At 43.4% G+C, this 19,957-nt stretch overlaps 1 protein-coding gene across 1 annotated transcript in view; it reads left to right on the top strand.

Annotated features, from left to right (window-relative positions):
- ankrd24 (ankyrin repeat domain 24) overlaps positions 1–19,957 on the top strand; it is an 86,589-nt gene that overhangs the window by 7,384 nt on the left and 59,248 nt on the right. The gene's annotated exons all lie outside the window — the stretch shown is intronic.

Below are 19,957 nucleotides of genomic sequence, written 5' to 3'. Positions count from 1 at the left end.
AGAACATTGCAGCTGCGGTGTTCTTTTTAACCGTAAGCTGTTGTACATCAAACTCACTGGAGCTGTTATTTTCTGTTGGCACTTTGTGCTACTTCATTTACTTGTTCCATGTTGGGCACCAAGCCGCTCTGCTGCAGACGCTGCCTGTGTGCACATGCATTTAGTGGAGTTCTGTGCCTGACTGATCTAACTGTTAGAAAAGCCGCCACCTCAAGCCCTGTGGACTCCTTGGGTTGATGTAGCTTTATATTCTATGATGCCTGATTAGCAGTATTATACTGGTGAGTGTACTGCCTTATAGTAAAAGACAATGATGCTCTGGACAAGTTGGGTAACATAGTTGTGAGCTAAAACAGAGGGTACATGGGTATTGCTAACTCAGACAGTGTGAGGGGGTTGAGAAAAACATTACCACCAGCTATTAATATAATCTCACTGCAGATTTCGAAGTTCTAATTGTGAAAAGCATTTATTTAATTAATACACGTTCAATAACCCTTCTGAAACAGACCTTCTGTTCAGAGCTTCAAGATGTACTGTTAAACTGTAAACGGGTGTAATACTAAACTATAAACAGGTAATGAAAGCTAGCCATTATCTCCATAACTGTTACATTCTAGTCATGTTCCAATAGCCCATGAAAGGCCTGTTGTTATTATGTGAGTCTTGGCAGTGAGCGGCACAGAGGGAAATTGGCATCAAGTACACTCTGCCCTCAAAGATCCCAGGTTTAATTCTAGCTTGAAAGTATATTTTGTCTCAGTTCCCCTAAGCTAGAGAGAGGAAGCATTAGGCAGACACCTGCACTGAGGGCCTGCTGGTTAAGTATCGACTGGAAGTCAGCTAAGCACTTCCATTCTCTGGATTCACAGTCGTGATTTAGGGGGTGAGCTTGCTTCAATGCAACCAATTCCCATCAGAAATCAACACTTTCAGCACAGAAGCAGAAAATCTGGCAGGAATGGTACTGGAAATTACAGACAAGGGAATGAGTGGATCCAATTCTTCTGATTAGCAGCTGCAATGTCAGTGAAATCCCTTGATAAATTAAGCTACACTCAATTGTGACGTTATAATGGCCACTCAGGAATTTCCTTTACAAGATTCCCTGAATTTCTTTCAGACTCCTTTCTAGAAATAGCTCTGCCATCAATGGTTTGCAGATTGCCCATCCATCATGTACACCAGGATACAGCTTCCTTGTTCCTTCTAGCATGCTTGAAACACTGAAGATTAATGTTGCTGGAACTCTGGTTGGCCAGTGAATTGAGCGGTGAATTATTAATAAAGCTATCAACAGTCTAATTACACAAGACTAATGTCTGTTGAGATGAGTTTTGTACTGTTGACACTGAGACTTGAGTTACTAACCTGAAATAGCTTGCAGCACCATAGGTCGGATGGCTTGCTTCCATTTCAATGCTACGGGTTACATGGTGACTAATAAAGCCAATGTGGGGGTTTTGCCACAGGTGTGGCAAGAGGTGCTTGGTGGGGTAGGTGGGCGGATAGCCTGAGAGGTGGCACTCTTGCGTCATATATGCTGGACTCTTATGTGCTCCTGATGCATGGGCTTTAGGTTCTGAATGCCATCCCAAATGCTCTGTCTTCACTTTGAGCGGTCATGGTTCAGGGATTCCCAAGAATTTGTGGCAATGTCGCACTTTTTTGAAGAGATTTGGGACACCTTTAATCTTTTCCTCTGTCCACCTGGCGTGTCTGTCTCGGGAATCTGGGGTTAGGCATGCAAATTATGCAGCCTGCCCAATGGGGCCAATTGAGTGTAATTAGGGCTGGGGATGTTGGCCTTCTGAGGACGGATTAGGGTCAGTTTGGGGGCATCAGGCGATAGAATCAGGGTTGGGGGAGGCATCAGATGTAGGATAGGGGTTGGGGGTTCTGATAATAGGATTGGGGTGATGATGATCAAGATTTGAGGTGCCTTAAAGTAGGGTGGGGATTGGGGGTGACAGACAGTACGATCAAGGTTAGGGGGCGTCAGTCAGTAGGGTGAGGGTTGGGGGCTCACCAGATAGTAGGATTGGAACACAGAGTTGGGGCTGACTTTGGATCGGGCTTGGGAGGATGGGGGTGGGCGCAGGTGGTGGTGAGTGATTGTAGGATTGGGGCAACCTTTACCAGTGGGCCTTAGGGGAGTGAAGGGTTGGGGTATCAGGGGTATCAGCATCAAGTTCAGGGTAGGATTGGGGTTTTCAGTGTTTCATAGTATGGTTGTGATGGGAGTGAAGGGGTCAAAGATCCTGGTATTTATCTTACAACCCAGCACTCCTGCAATAACATGTCTAAATTCCCTGTGATGCTTCAGATGGGGTGTGCATAGTGAAATACATTGTGCTGTGCATGATATACGCTAAGGCCACATTGGCATGCATTTGGGAAGTGCCCATCAGAATTTCCAGAAGGGTTGGAATGGGTTGTTACTGCATCTCACTTAGTGTAAAATCAATTTTCACTTACCTAATACACACCATGTGGTTGAATTTCTAGACCGCACTCTCCTTTCCCCAGTGTTCCTGCATACACCTCCAGCAGGCTGCAGTGAGGGGCAGTAATTGGTCTCCTGGCTGTTGAGGCTGATTCTGCTTGCCCTCCACCAACTCTGGCAGAAATGAGCAAACTCTGCACACCCCTGAACTGGGGATATTCTGCCTTGAGGTAATTTGAACTGTTCCATGAGATACTTCGATGCCGTAAACTTTGCTGATCAGGATGCCAGCCTCTTGCTCACTTTGTCAGTCTTGTTTTTCTAACAATGGTAATACTCATAGCCCTGGTGTTGCTGATCTCACTTGAATATAAATGGGTTTAGCCTCATCCCAGTGAGTCTACATGACACGTGTAGAGCTTGAAAGCCCATCAGTGGGAGGAAATTTGTTATGTCTTCCTTAGTATCAGGTAGCATCACTTAGACTCTACTCAGGGTACACAATGCAAATCATTCATCAGCAGGGCTCAGGTAGTAGTGTAATTGGGTTTCTCAGTCTCAATGGCAATATGATGACCCTGGAAGAATTTTGTGAATGACTCTATGGTCGTAATTAATAATTCATTGCCCCCCCATTGTTTCTCAACTCAATTATACTGCCACTGCAGCACAACCACTGGTTTATTCATCAGTTTATTTTCCTCCAAACTGTGTTCACTTTCTAATTATAGAAAATATTATCCTTTTGGAGTTGCACAATAACTGAGTTTGCAACCCATACAAGAAAAGCACGGGATTAATAGTGTAAACAGTATGATTGCCTTGATACTCTTATAGTGTTCAGATGTTGTGCTGGTGCTGTTAGCTACCTGGGGTGGGCATGCTGGGAGTCGGCAGAAACACCAGAAGGAGTGAGATGGATTTACTGATCCCAGTGATCTGGTTTATCTGTTTATTATTGTTTATGTGAGGTTCACTAAGCTTCTGAGTCTTACTAGGAAAGGTTGGACAGGCTAGGTTTGTATCTACTGGAATTCAAAAGAGTGAGAGGGGCCTAGAATAAAACCTAAAATCCTATAAGGTGTGTCGATGGGGTGGATTTTGATATTTCCTCTTGGAAGAATCTAGAACTAAGGGTCACTGTTTTAAAATAAGGGTCACCTGTCTAAGACAGAAGCGAGGTGAAATATTTCCTCTGAGGATCGTGAGTCTTTTGAATTCTCATCTTCTGAGAGCAGTATAAACAGGGTCATTGAATATTTTTAAGGCAGAGTTAGGGAGATACATATTTGATAAGGAGGTGAAAGGTGAACTGGAATACAGGAATGTGGAGCTGTGATCTTATTAAGGGTAGAGCAGGCTCGAATGGTTGAGTGGCCTATTTCTGCTTGTAATTTATAAGTTTGTATATTTGTATGTAGTGTTATGAACCAGCAACAAAAGAAACACACTGAATCATGATTCAGTGTTAAAAACTACTTTATTAATCACAACTTATGATAATAAGAAAAATAAAAGTAAAAATGTTAGAATGTTAGAAGTAAAAATGTTAAACCTTGAACATTAACCCCAAAACTAAACTCTTCGTGTGTGTGTGGCAAAGTCCCAAACTCCAAGTCCAGGAATGGTTCAGTTCAGTTCAGTTCCGCAAGTTCAGTTCCGCAAGCCATAAGGTGAAACATGAGCAAAGGCTTCTTCAACAACCACCGTTGTCTGAAGATAAGACGTAGATGTAGAGAGAACATAGAGAGTGATTACAAAATCCAGATGTTCCACGATGGAACCCAAACGACACCTCAGTGTTTACTCGGTAGTGACTTCCTCACCCCGAAAAGCATCCGAATTGTGGCCATCCACACAAGTACCTATTTCCCTCTACAGGTCAGCAACAAAGTGAACTCCACCAGATTACTTCCAATTTCCATACGTGGATTGCAGTGACAGACAGAGTTATTGTTTCTCATCCATCAATAGAGAAACTAGCAGGCTGGTCTCTCCCCCTCTCCCCCTCTCTGACTTCTTCAACAACGTCATTACGTCCTTTTTCTTTGGTTGACGTAAGCCCGCCACACACAAACACACAAACACACACACACACACACACACACACACACACACACACACACACACACACACACACACACACACACACACACACACACACACACACACACACACACACACAACTAAATCTATCTTAAAGGGACATTCACCGAGTCCGTAGCAGTAGGGGTTGCACAAAGATTGATGCCATCCTGTGCTTATTGACATAGAAATTGCATGAGGCACGCCAGACTAAATCGCTTAAATATCTGAAGTGACTCAAAATATCCTGGAATTGCATGTCACTGTATTTCACTCACTGTGACCTTCATTTTCAGTTGTTTAATGCTGGAAAAAAAACGAATTATGTGATTGATTTTTTAGACCACAATCTTCCTCCCCCAATGTCCACCAATGCAGGGGGCAGTGGGGAGCAGGAATTGGCCTTTTGCCTTCGTTGCTCTCCAGACACATTCACAGAAATGAACAAAGTCAACATGCCTCTGAAAATGAGGATCCTTTGATTTGAGGTAGCTTGAGCTGTACCAAGTGGTGCCTTTATACATACTACCACATTGAGCGGATCGTAGTTTCAAGACTAAGCCAGAGACTTTAGACAGATAATCCAAGCTGACATTCTAATACAGAACTGAAGGAGGGGTGCGCATTGTAGGTGCAGCACTTTGGATGAGATGTTGAATAAGGATTTTTGCAGAGGCAGTGTTGGTGGTATCTTCTGAGTGCCTTGAGGTGCCTGCCGTAAGTAGTTCAGGTTTCGGAAATGTATCGGACAGGGATCACTGTCATCAGGTAGATGATGAGTTTTATCAGTCATAAAGAAATACAGCATGGAAACAGGCCCTACACCCCACTGAGTCCGTGCCAACCATCAACAACCTATTTGCTTTAATGCTACATTAACCCCATTTATTATTTTCCCCACATTTCCGTCAACTCTCCCCCTTCCCCCAAATCCTACCACTAACCTACACAATAGAGGCAATTTATAGTGGCCGGTTATCCTATCAAACTGCAAGTCTTTGGGGTGTGAGAGAATGCCCGGAGGAACCCTACGAGATCACAAGAAGAAGGTGCAAACTTCCACCCAGGCAGCACCCTAGAGCAGGATTGAACCGGGTCACTGGTGCTGCGAAGCAGCTGCTCAGTTAGCTGCACCACTATGTTGGCCACTTGTGCCAGATCTTGATCTTCAAGTGCACTTCTCCTCAGTCAACCAAAGGCTATGCTGGTGAACTGAGGCAATAGTGAATTTCATCATTGATGCCTCCCTTTGCCAAGAGATGGCTCCTGAGATATGATTTGGTCCACGTTTTCCATGAATCTTTATTGTTGGGTGGCAGTGTTGTGCAGTGAAGACATGTTGTAGGGGACCTTTGTCTTCCAAATATTAAGCATGAGACTGATCTTCTGCAGGGTAGTCTATGTTTCAGTGAACGATTCAACAATAGCTTAGACTGCCCTAAAGAATTGTTTTATTGACTGTGATTTGGGGTGCGCTGAGGTTATGAAAGATGTATGATCAAAGTACAGCAGCAGTGGCAGCAAAGAGAATAATTGAGATGGTTCTATTGGCCAGGAAAGGTGCAACAACGCTTGTCAACTGGCAGGCAAAGTGAGGTGAGGGAAGATGAATAAAAGACACATTAAAAACATTTTACACATTCTCAGCACTTCCCAAAGTCTCCCCAGACAACCACTAAGAAAGTAAATTGAACCGTAGGAGTGTTGTTATCCAACAAGATTTGACAATGGATCCCATAAGGAGAGATTCAGGCAGATGACTAAATTTTTCTTTAAAGCTCTGGGTTTTAAGGAGTGTTAAGGGGAGGTAAGAGAGGTAAAAAGGCTTAACACTTGAGGGAGAGACTATTATCTAGGCAGCCGAAAGGTGGTTTAGTGGCAAAAGTAACAATGGCCATTAATAGTAGGCATGGAAATCTTGGAGGGCAAGGACAAGAATTTTAAAAATGAAGCATTGCTGGACCAGGGATCAATGTAGATCACTGAGCAGAGGGGGGATTGATGAATGTGAGTCAGGAGATGTGCAGCAGAATTTTGCATGAATTCAAGTTTACAGAGCATGTGAAGTGAAAAGGAATGAGTTGGAACTGGCAAGTCCAACAAAGGTGCGGATGAGGGTTTCAGCAGAGGATGTGTCAAAATGGGGGATTACAGATGTTCATGTAAGTGATCTTGTTATGGGAGAGGATATGGAGTCAGAAGCTCAGCTGTAATAAGCTATTTCAATTGAAGTCTATCAGTATTTGGAAACACAAGAGACTGTGGATGCTGGAATCTGGAGCAGAAAACAAACTGCTAGAGGAACAGATGAAGGGTCTCAACCAGAAACATCCACTGTCCATATCTGCCAAAAATGCCATCTGACTTGCTGAGTTCCTCCAGCAGTTTGTTTTTTCCTGTCTGTATTTTTTTTCCTATTTCTTTATTTCTTGCCAGCAGCATCAGTGCAGAAGCATAAGGACAGCCTAATGCTGGATTCACATTGTAGTTACCAGTGTGAGCGAGTTTCACAAAACCTGACAGATGTTGCTTGACTGTGAACCTGAGGACAGGTTGAGAACGGTTTTTGGCCTTGCATACACATACATGACAAAACTATCAAAGAAAGGAGAATACTGGTATGGTCTTATAGAAATCTCAATTAATTTGATAAACATTTCATAAATTGTGAAATGCCAAAATTGAAGGTGGTATTATTCAAAGTTTGACAGCACACAAGAAGGGTCTGAGCAGGATGGTTCTTGCATCAGCTCTCGTCCCTAAACTGTGCCGAAAGATAGGTGATAATCCCAGCCAGCCCTGACCAGAATACGAATCAGTGGCATAGCAAGTTACAGTCTGGCGTATTTTATATTTTAAGTAATACAAGGCAGCTTAGCCAATACAGGCAGGAGTGATCAGTCTAGGCAGAGATTCAAAGTATTGCCTGGGGCTGTGTTTGTTGCTTATGGATTGGTCTCTCGGATGCTCTCAAACCATAGGGGTGCCAGATATTGTAGATCACCCGTGGCACAGTAGTGCAGCTAGTAGAGCCACTGCCTCACTGCCCCAGGTTTGATCCCGACGTCTGGTGCTGCCTGTGTGGAGTTTGCACATTCTCTCAGGGGTGTGCTGGTTTCCTTCCCCTTCCCAAAGATGTATGAGTTGGTAGGTTAATTGGCTACTGTAAATTGTCCATTATGTGTAGGTGAGTGGTAGGATCGGGGGGGAAGTTGATGTGGGGAGAGTAAAATGGGGTAGGGTAGGATTAGTGTAAAAATAGGTGTTAGATGGTCAGCAGGAACTTGGTGGACCAAGGGGCCTGTTTCCGTGTGGTATTTCTGTATGATTTTATGGTGAAATATCAGAAATTATTCACTGCAGAGAAATCAGCCAAGCAGCACAGCAGGTGTCTGTTGGGTTTTATGCCCCTCATGAGCTCTCAGCTTTTTCATGTCTCTTATTCCTTTCTTTCTTGTGACTGCCTAGCTTTCCCTCGAATGCAACGGTACTATTCACCTCAACTACACCCTCCAGTAGCAAATTCTACATTCTAACTGTCTCTGAATAAAGATGCTCCTCCTGAATTCCTTACTGGATTTATTTATAATATTATGGTCCCCTGGTTCTGATCCCAACTGTGCATGGAAAATTAATTTCCTGCAGATTTTCACCAGCTTCTGCCTGCGGAAACTGTGCCAGGTTAAACGGTGCAGGTTCAGCAACTCCATTTGTTTCAATGGAGATGGGCAAGTGCAGGCTTTAGGATCTGGATTGTTGCTGGAGGCAAGTGGGGCCGGAGTTGGTGGCTTGCATGAACAGCCTGTGGGTCAGGTAATGCCAATGGGCTGTATGTTGTACAACATGACTTTGTCAGGTCACCGTAAAGTTTCTCGTTTCTAGAGAAGTAAGCCTCAGCTCACTCAATCTTAGTTCTGGTGCCATTTTAATCAATTTATTTTCTACCTTTTCCAGTGCATCAATATCCTTTGCAATATGTAGAAACCAGAACCGAGCTAATAGTCCAAGTGTGATATCTCTGATTTTCAGTTCTAAACCCTCTACAAATCGGCCTAATTAATCTGCATTGCTACATTCAGTGAGCTGCACATTTAGACCCCCACATTTCTTGCTCTACATAGACACTTATTTTCCAAGTATAGGCCATCCCTGCGTGGCGGCCGTTTGGTTAATGGAAACTCGCCCTTACAGAATTCACAAATCACTGCTCTAAAGTTTGAGGTATGGAATAAAATCCACTCTCATGGAATTTGTGTGGGGGGGAGAAAAGTAAATAAATAAAAACAAGATTATTTTTTTTTCCAATTCGCGTTTCGTGACACATGCACAGATGATACAACTTTGTGCTTCGGAAAATCACAAAACTGTTTTCTAGGAACTCAATTCTCCATAATGTGGGGGTCACTTTTATATGACCTCTGAATGAACACTATTATCTTATTTACCTACATTGAAGCTATTTGATAATTTCATGGACATCTTGCAAGTTTATTTATAATTATTTCTCAAAATTTTGTTTGTAATTTTCTTTAGTACTTCCACTTTTCCATCTTAGTTTCAAAATTTGTGAATGACACCAATCTACTGATCCTGAGTCCAAATTACAGGTACAAACGCATCAGTCTCTGAAATTGGCACGGCAAGATTAGCAAAGTAATTTAAAAAAATAAACAAATCACTTGGGTTTATTTCTATAGGGATGGAATTGAAAAGCTGGGAAGTTGTATTAGACCTGGGACTAATTTTTGTTAGATCATGATTTGTGTATTACATACAGTTTCGGTTGTCATATTGTAAAGAAAATTATTGAAGCACTGGAGACAGTATACAGATTTATGAGGATGAATCCAGAAAAATGAAGGTTTACCTGTCTGGGAAAGATGAAGGGACTGGGTTTCTTCTGAGAAATGAAGGTTAAGGGATGATCCAACTGAGACCTGTAACCAAAAATAATCCTCAAAGTCTTTGGTAAGGTGGATGTGTTGAGAATGTGTCCACTTGCTTGAAAGAGCATAGATATGCCCTCATAATAAATTGGTCATCGAGAAATCCAATAGGAATGAAGAAGATGCTTTGTTTACCACTAAGGGTGGTGAGAATGTGGTACGTGCTGCCACAGGGAGTGGTTGAAGTGGACAGTATAGATACAGTTAAGAGTTAGGTGGACAAGAGGGACAAAGGAATAAAGAGCTGTGCTGATAAATTTAGATACAGAAACAAGTGAGGAGACTCTAGTGGAACATAAATACCAGCATAAACTGTTTGGGCCAAATGGCCTGCTTCTATGTCATATATCTGACGTAATTATTATCCTTGTAAGCGACAGTGGTCCCAACATTAATCCTTCTGGAACACTGCTAACACTATATGCCAAACCGAGTCATTATCTTTAACTCCTATTCCCCGTCTCTTGTCATTCATTCTCCTACTTTCCCTCTGCCTCCACATGTCTGACCTCAGTCACATGTAGACTAAGCAGTACCTTGCAGGAGGGTAATTAGAAGGTGTAGTATGTCTGATCTATTCCCTACTTCTACCCTTTCTACTACTTCTGCAAATAATTCAATGGGCTGATGTTTCAAGCCCCAAAATGGCTGTGCCACACTGTTCCAGTGCAATACCTGGCACAGTCTTCTGTAGGGACCCTGGCTCCTAGCACTTCACAGTGGCCCAGGGCAGTGCAGGGTCTGTCCCAGAAGACAGCCTGCTGGATCACAGAACAGTTTTGCTTCCCATTCACCCTCTGTGTCCCACATCTCCAGGATCACCCACTGTCAAAACTATCAGAGTGGTCGAGGCAATTCAAATGTTTGTCATTTGCAAATATTCAATGACACTCCTGGCAAATAAAAAAGGGAAAACAGCGTTAAAATTAATTTTACATTTAATGAAAGATGAACACATTCACAAGCTAAAGTTAAGTTTAAATCATTAAAACTAACTAAAATAAATAATTGAAGAAAACTGCATGCCTTTTTCCACAGCCAGGTGTTTCCATTTATTTGAATGGGGGGGGGGGGGGTGCTGTGCTCACACCAACTTTAACCAGCACAGTCTCAGGCACAACTTTCCCAGTCTGGGAAATGGGAGGGCTGCAGAAAGTCATGTTACCCTATTGGAATTCACGAGGAGTCCCTTGGAGGAGGGCAGGGGCAACCATCAGCTGGCGGAGGCTGGGCTGAGATGCTGTGCTCGCTTAGGCAGGGAACTAAGACTGCTGTGAGGCAAATCTGGCTGATGTGACCTTTCTCTAAGTAATCCATGTTTCCTACACTTCATTGCGTTCTCAGTTTGTGGATGGTTTTCTATTACCTCATTGATTTAAAGGTTCCCTTATCTTTCTACCTCTGCATTATACTAAGTGAGATAAGAAGAAATAAGATATCTTTATTAGTCACATGTACATCGAAACACACAGTGAAATGCATCTTTTGTGTTGAGTGTTCTGGGGGCAGCCTGCCAGTGTTGCCACGCTTCCAGTGCCGACATAACATGCCCATAACTTCCTAACCCGTACGTCTTTGAAATGTGGGAGGAAACTGGAGCACCCAGAGGAAACCCACGCAGACATGGGGAGGACGTACAAACTTTTTACAGACAGCAGCCGGAATTGAACCCAGGTTGCTGGTGCTGTAAAGCGTTACACTAACCGCTACACTACCGTGCCTGCCCCTGGATCAGGAAAAAGGAAAATACTGCAAATGCTGTAAATCTGAAATAAAAAAAACAAAACGGCGGATCAAGCAGCATCTGCGGAGAGAGTAGCGGAGTTAATATTTTAGGCTTGTGACGTTTTTTTAGAAGACAATTGGTTTATAGTTTTCTGGGTTTAGCTCTACCTGCCTTCATAAAGGAATCAGATTTGTTTTCCAATGGTTCTATGGAGCTATTTCCTTTTGTAATGAATGTATACAGATGTAATTTAATAGTGCCTCTTCTTCCCCTTCCCTAATGTATTTTAATATCTGCTAGTGTGAACTAATGAGTGTGGTGATTTTATCTTGCTAAGCTTTGCTAGATTGTTACATGATGTCCCTCCTCCTATCTTAAATGTGTTTTGCACTTGCATGTGTATGCATACACCTACACATGCACACACATGTATGGACATAAACATGCAGAATCTTTAGACATATTCACAATCATAATTACATGGATGTACATTGAGTATATTATATTAAAGCTTCATATAATATTCATTAAGCATTCATATGTTATTGCACTGTTTATAAAGTGTGATGCTCTACATTCTGAATAGCAGCAAGCAGTGATAATACAAACTGTCCTCTTCATCATCTGTTGACAGCTGAGCTGGTGGAGATGCAACCAACAAGGATGTTGGGGACATTTCTTTTTATAGACTCAAGTAGGACAATGCGGATCATCAGTTTACTCTTTCAGGAACTGTGCCTTTTTTTAAAAGGATACTGGAATTGAACAAGTGGACAAATGGGAGCAACTAACTGGACATGTACTTGATTCACAATATATACGGTAAATACAATCGATACATGCCTTCCTCTGCAGTCATTGTACCATCAATTCAATACATTCTCTTACAATGTATTAACGCCAGTCATATCTTCTCCGTAAACAATACACCAATGAGTGTTTGAGGAACTTTTACACGGGACCTGTACCCTCAAGTGTCCTGTTGCAGCAGGACCCTGGACTGTGGTCCTTACTCACAGAGCCTTTGTGGTGGCAGCACTGTTTCAGTGCATTCCTCAGCACATACTCCTGCATTTTGGACTGTGTCAGTTGGCAGCATTCATTTGCGGACATCTCCTTACACTGGAAGACCAACAGATTTTGGGTAGACCAGAGTGTGCCTTTTACCGAGTTCATAATCTTCCAGCAACAGTTGATGTTTATCTCACCCTGGGTACTGTCCATAGAACAGAGAGTCCTCTGCCATGAAGCTGCTTGGCTTATTGAACCTCGACAAGGACCATTGCATCCCTTTCCACACCTAAATGGCAAACGCACAGTTGACAATCGTTTCATCTGTACTGCAGTCCTCTCGAGGGCAGCGTGCATTGGGAGTGAGACTCTAGCTGTGCAGGAAGGATCTGATGGGGAAGGCCCCTCTCACGGCCAGCGAAGCAAGGTCTTGGTACTAGTTCTGTCGATGAGGCATTCTGCCAAATGACTTTGACAGTCTGCTCGGGAAACCATCCCACAGGATCCACCGTGTCCTCCTCCCCAGGGCCTTCAGAACATTCCGTGCTGACCACTGCCTGATGGACTTGATTGAAGTTGTTTTTCTGTGGAAATTTTTCTATGAAGGGCAGGTAGTGCAGCAAGGTCCAACTGAATGGAATGTTACACGGCAACAAGGCCAGGCCCATCCTTTGCAACACTAGGGACAGGTAGAACCTCAGCATTCAGTGACACCTGGTGTTTGCATATTCTGGCTCTACGCACAGCTTGATGCAGCCACGCACAAAGGTGCCCAAAGGGATGAGAGCTTTGTCGGCCACCTTCTTCCCCACTTTCTCTGGAGAATTTATTTCTCTCTTCCATAGCTGGAAATAGTCTGATTGAGAAGTTTGGCTGAGTTGGGTGTAATGGCCTGTGATGAGAAGCCTCTGTTGCAGAGCAGGGAACACAGATGACGCAAGTGATCATGGGGTTATAGGAGAAGTAAAAGAGATGTTGGGTGTGGTTAAATATCTGTGGTTAGGTGTTTGTTTTGCAGAATCAGTAACCTTTGGGACAGGGGCTGATCAGGGGAAGAGAAGCAGAGTATCATGGAAGGAATGGTCAGTATTTCCAACTCTTCCTGGCCCATCCTTTCTCACGTCCCTCCATTTGGAAGGTTTCCTGAGTCCTGGGGAACTGACTCACATCTAAGAGGTCAAGTAGGCACATTTCCTAATGAGTGAGTCCACCTCCGTTGGAAGTAAAAACGAGGTTGGTTGAATTTAACTTTTACCCATGGGTGTGAGTTAAGCATGTGATGGATGGGGGTGGTTGCTTGGGTTTTGGAGGTGAGGTTGGGTGGGGGGTGGAGTGCAGTGGCTATAATTCCTTTCTTGTCTCTGTAGAAAGGTGTTTGACAATTTTCTTTGGAGGGTCAGGGGTGGTGGGGGAGGGACCAACCATGGTGAAATATATAAGGTATTTTGACATATTTTTGCACTATGTAGCATGTTTACGGGGAAATCCTGAACAATGCTGCTCATTAAACCAGAACTTCCTGTTCTCTTGTACAATGGTGTTCACTCACAACACATACCCACATTGTATGTATATTTCATGAAAGTCCTCCCTCTCCACAGAAAACTTTTCAGTGCATGTTTTCTCACAGAGTAGATTTTTCCTCAAATGAAAGTCATCCTGTGGAAATGAGAATTAAGTAGAGGAATTGAACCAAGAGCCCCAAGTCTCTGTTACCCCTTTACCCAAACACTGCTGCTGGATCTGCTCTGCTGGACCATATGTTTCCCTGCCTCACTACTGTCTCCTCCCCTTTGTAACAAGAATACTTGATCTTTTGTTGTAACAAGAATACTTGATCTTTTGTTTCTCCTGACCCAGATTTTCCTTCTCAACTCTTGAAGATCGAGCTAATGCCCCACTCCCCCAAATACCCTGCACTCCTTCCCCTCCAACTAAGGCACTGGCTTTCATCTCAACAGTCCCCACCCATGCACTTTGGGAAGGATGTAGTCGTCTTGGCAGGGTGTAGTGTGGCCCTGGAACTCAGGACTGAACTATGAGAACTGATTGCATAGATTAGGCATGTGTTCCCTTGTGCATAGAATATTATGTGGTGATCCCACTATCGTGTTTAAGGTTATCAAGGGGTAGACTGAAAGAATATTTCTTTCAGTAGTGGAATCCAGGGCAAAGGGACATAACTTTAAAGTGACGGGCCCTTTTTGAAGCATAGTGGTATTGAGGAAGTTTTCACTCCTAAAATGCTCCTGAGACTTGCAAGCAGGATTGGGGTGGGTGGCAGGGAGTGGATAGGGGGAAGGGAATGTGTTACTTTTCGGAATTGAAGTTGACCCATTTTACTTGGACTAGGGTGTTAAGGGTTCCAGATCAAGATAGATGGGTGAGTTAATATACAGGTTACCCATGACTTAAACCAGTGCTTCCCAAACTTTATCTGTGTGAAGCAAAAAACAAGCTGCTGGAGGAACTCAGTGGATCAGGCAGCATCTGTGGAGGCAATGGGATGGTTGACATTTTGAGTAGAGACAGGTCCTGATGTAGCATGTTGACTTGAAACATCCATCATCCCTTTGACTTTACAGATGCAGCCTGACCTGTTGAGGTTCTCCAGTAGTTCATTTATTGTTCCAGATTCCAGCATCTGCAGTCTCTTGTGTCTCTATTTTTGCTGTGTGAATCTGTCAGTAGGTTCATGATGCTTTAATATTGAAGTAATTTAGTTAGAAAGTTCACAAAAGCAAAAGTAAATATACATCTGAATGGCATGCTAGCTGCCCCAGCAATAGGCCTAGCAATCCCTGGGTCCGCCCCAACTTCTCTAAAGGAGAGTCTGTGATGTTATCAGGTTCTGGTGGGGAGGGGAGTATTGATGTTTAAACAAGTGGAGACCTCATGCAAAAACATTGATCTAAATGAATGATGCATCAGGTTTGAGGGGCTGAGCAGCCAGCTCCTAATCCTGGTTGACATCATCACACAGGTGACACCTTGGTTCTTCCCTCTCCAAACAAAAGCGAAGCTTTGAAAGAAACCTCGTTGTGAAAGGCGTGTGTCTCTTTAAATAGCAATTGACAGTTACCTGTGAAAACAAACAAGCTGGAGTGGGAGCAAGAATCTACTCTTTTTCTGAAGGTTTAGCTCAATCCTAACAAATGGAACAGGCTGAATCCAGCCCAGCCAGCAGCTGCCTAGTGTAGAACTGTGTGAGAGTGGAGGCCATCTGTTTTCAACCTCTTGCTGTAAACTGTGTGCTCTCCCTTGCTGTGACACTGAAAGCTTTGCTGGCCATGAAAGGAACAAAGTTCTGACTGCCATGGTAAGTGACTTTTTATGTTCCTGGTGTGGGTCCCATTCACACTGAACTGGACCTGTTCTTGTTGTGAGGCTGATTACTTTTAATCAGCAAAAGATCTCCTCATAGTGAGCAGATAGTGGGAGGTAGGTCAATTAAAAGAGGTGGTGCATCTTACTCTCACTTTTGACTTGTGTTTCAGAAATATTCATTGAATAAGTAATGACTTTATAATTTGCAATTGATCTTGGGCAAGTAACTTGCTTCATTCCCACATTTGCTAATGTTTTGATTTAAGTATAAATCAAACAGTGTGGAGAGTGAGAGATGGAGGAAGATCTGAAAATGAGCTATCCTAAAATTGGAGCAGAATTTCTTCTCCAGAGAGGTGAAGGAGGGGGATTTGATAGGGCAAAGGTTCCAAGGAGAGATTTGGAAACCAGCTTGGCTATCTCAGTCTTTTGCCATGTCTTTGCATTTGTTTCCTGTGCTTATTTTGTTGTCAAGATGTTGCCATCATGAACATGAGGGAGCATTCAAGAGAGTCAGCCTGATAGTAGCATGCGTTTGGTCATAACATGATGGCAATGGGCAATGGATGAGGCGAAATGGACCTTGGCTGCCAGGAGAGAGTGATCATTAATGAATCAGCAGCCTGTTGAAATCAGAAAAGAAATTTGTGCAGATTGTAAATTAAGCTGCTGTTTTTTTTACTGTTTCTGGGTCAGAGCCCATGACTGTGGTTTAGGAATTTATTAAAATGTAGCATTATGTTTTTCTGAACATTTATAGAACTTGATAACTATACCATTGCTTGGTTTGAGACATGGTGGCATTTATTACCTCCCCATTGAAAGAGAATGTTTTCAAAATATGTACCCAGGCAAATTCCCAGGCCATCATCTGTTTCTTGCTTCTCCAGTGACCGGCACAGTGCCCTGCTGACTCAGGCTGCTGGGAAGCCATGTCAGGAATCTTACCAGGTTTGCCAGACTGGTACCTGGAACGGGCAGGTTGTCTTATGAGGAAAAGTTGGACGGGCTACACTTGTATCCACTGGAGTTCAGAAGAGTGGGAGATGGCTGATTGAAGAGGATCCTGAAATGAAGGGTCTTCAACCTGAAACATTTGTTCTGTGTCTCTTGCCACAGATGCTGCCTGACCTGCTGAGTGTTTCTGGCATTTTCTAAGACATTAAGGGGTCTTGAAAGGGTGAATGTGGAGAGTGTTTCCTCTTGAAGGAGAATCCAGAACCAGGGGTCACTGTTTAAAAATAAGGGCTTGCCCATTTCAGGCAGGAACAAGGCTCAATCCTTTCTCAGAAGGATGCTTCAACAGCAGTGGAAGCAATGGCAGAGGTAGATAGGTTCTCGATATGCAGCGGCATGGAAGTTTACCAGGTGGGCAGGGATGTGGAGCTGAGACTACAATCTGATTAGTTATGATTAGTTGTAATGGGGCGACCAGGAATGCACACGGAGTAGTCTGCCTAACCAAAGTTTTGGAGCAACATAACTACCTGACTCTTATACTCAGTGCCCTGACTGATGAAGGAAAGCATGCTGGATGCCTTCTTTACCACCCTATCTACATGTTGCTACTTTCAAGGAGCTATGGGCTTGGACCCCAAGATCTCTTTGTAAGGGTCCTGCCATTAACTGTATGCTAGTAGAAGAATGCTCCGGAACCAAAGGGGAAATGAGAAATCACACCTGTCTATCACCCATGTGTACATGGTGCCTCTCTCCTGTGTCCTCACCCCAGGTTTCCTCCTTCACCAGCCAATAAGTCAATACTAGTTTTCAACCTCAGTCTAAGATGATAGAAGGTGAGATAAGACAAGTTAATTCAGTGGTGAGGAAAGTTGTAGAGGGGCAGTGGTGGTGGGGAGAAGGGAGGGTGGGCATGCCTGAACATTTCAGGTATCGTGAGCCTAGAGTGCCACCTTACATCTTCATGCAGAGGGAGAGAAGAATCAGAGGGGAGTTGAGGTGATATTTTATATATGAGCAGAGTTGGAATTGCCTGAAAGAGTGACGGAAGGAGTTTCGGAAGTAATTTTCAGAAGGGAATTGAATAAATTCATGAAAGCAGGGCTATATTGAAGCAGAGGGAAGTGGGAATAATCAAACAGCTCTCTCATAGAGCTGCAGATGAATGCCAGGCAGATGGCCTCTTTTGTGGTATATGAATCTATTGTTTATCCTTAAAATATTCTTTGGTTACTTTCAATACAAGATTGTTGCCAAAGCTTGGAAAACATGGATGCTTGGAAGCAAAATGGGTCTGTCTCACTGTTCTTTAATGGGTTATTGTCAAGGTCATGTAACTCTGTCTAATATTTCAACAAATCAGAGATTTCTCCTCCTTTGGAGTGATTTAGTAGACAGGTTTGCCCCTTACTCTCCCAACCTGATATCACTCGAATTCTGTTCTAATTCCCTGGGTTGGTGAAGTGTGTTTTTACTGATGTATGTTTTCTTACAACATAGAAGGAGGCAATTCAGCCCATTGACCCTATGCCAGCTCTCAGCAATCCCATTCTCCATTTATTTCCCTCTAATCTATTCTCACAGGTGCCCATTAACTTCATTGTGATTCCCCTAACAAGTACTAGGAGTAATTTACAATAATCAATTCGCCTAATTAATAATCAACATGCCTTTGGGATGTGGGAGGAAATCCGAGGACATGGGGAAGCCCATTCAGTCATAGGGAGAACATGCAAACTCTACACAGACAACATTTCAGGATCAAACCCGGGTTACTGGAGGTGTAGAGCAGCAGCACTACCTGCTGCACCACTGTGGTGCTGTGATGGGCTGAAGATGCTGTTCCTGGTGTGGAGAGAGGCCAGCATCCAGTGATATTGGGCAGTACACAGACGTGAACAACACTGTTGGCAGGCCAGACGAGCTCCTACAGAGAAAATCTGAGCTGTTATCCATCGGTGGTGGATCGAGGCTACACTCTCACCCAGCACTATACACCGCTGACATTAGGGGCAGCAGGGGAAGGGAAATCCACATCAAGATCAAAAATTGTTGGTCAAGCAGGAATCGCTGCCTCATTTTCCCATTGCTTCCAGTCAGGATTAAGGAGAAAACAGAGTCTCAAATTTTTGCTGGATTAACATACAATTACCTCAAAACACACATAACCATAGAGGAAGCAAGTTACCCTCGATCAGGAGGAACTGCCTGAAAAGAAAATCACAATTTACTGCTGTTGCTGGGAGTTATATGAAATCAGTGCTTCAGATTAACAAAATGTTTTATGCTTTTACCGAATAAAACTGCAAAGTCTAGCTTTAACCCCATTGTCCTTATTTAAGGTTTGTCAATCGGGATGGCTATTTCAGCCTTACTCAGCACTGATCTTTGCCTTGGAACGTACCAATCACAAAGACACTCTTAAGGACTGTAGCAGGACTATAGAGGCCAGCATTCATTAGAAAGCAAACATGGGCACTGATTTAATTTCCCCTGGAATTACATAAAGCATTTGGAAAAAGCGTTGTGATCAAAGTGCACCTGAAATAATCCAATTGCTGCATATCATAGCAAATTGTCAATGCACAGCAGTCAGTACAACTGCCAGCAACAGTAGTGAGTGTAATCTTCATTTTAGTAAGTACCTCAGGGTTGAAGATGACTTACTTATGGCTATGTGCATTTTTGAGATAATGGATGAGTCCTATGCAGGATCCATTGACTCTTCCACAGATGGGACAGGTGGAGATGGTCAGAGGGGTTGGGTGGGTTGATTGTCCTCTGAGTGCTCCCAGAGAGGCGGAAATGCATGGTGCCTCCTTGAATTCTTCTTTGCCACATTGACGGGTTTTGAGTCAGGAATTCCTGTAAATCAGAACTACATTTTTTCTAGGAAGTTTTGAGGAAATCTTTAAAACAATTTCTATCTCCTCCTAGAAATTGCTTGCCTGGATGGAATGCCTGTTTCAGGAGTGTATTGTCAGTCACACGGATGTGTCCTGCACATTGGATCTGGTTGTGGGTGATCAGAACCTCCATGCTGGGGATGTTAGTATCGGAAAGGATGCTGACATTGGTTTGCCTATCCTACCTGTGAAATTGGTGGATTTTACAGAGGTAGTGTCACTCCTACCTCTGCAGTACCTCGAGGTGCCTGCTGTAAGTTGTCCATATCTCAGAAGCATACAGGAGAATGAAAATCACGGCAGATCTATATGCTGTGAGCTTCTGTGTGAAGTTGAACACTTTTCCTCAGGCAGCCAAAGATTCTGCGCATGAGAGACTGGATAAAATTTCGTCATTGATGGTTGACCTTGCTGAAGAAGGTTTCCAAGATATGATGAGTGCTCGAAGTTAGTTGGAGTCTCATTGTACATCTTGGCTATTTGTGGGGGAGATGGGAGGAGATGATGATCTTGGTTTGGGCAGAGTTGATGAAAGTTGAATAATTTCCCA

Source organism: Pristis pectinata, chromosome 24 (genome assembly GCF_009764475.1).
Source record: "Pristis pectinata isolate sPriPec2 chromosome 24, sPriPec2.1.pri, whole genome shotgun sequence".
Lineage (NCBI taxonomy): Eukaryota > Metazoa > Chordata > Chondrichthyes > Rhinopristiformes > Pristidae > Pristis > Pristis pectinata.
This window is presented reverse-complemented; position numbering and strand designations above follow the sequence as displayed.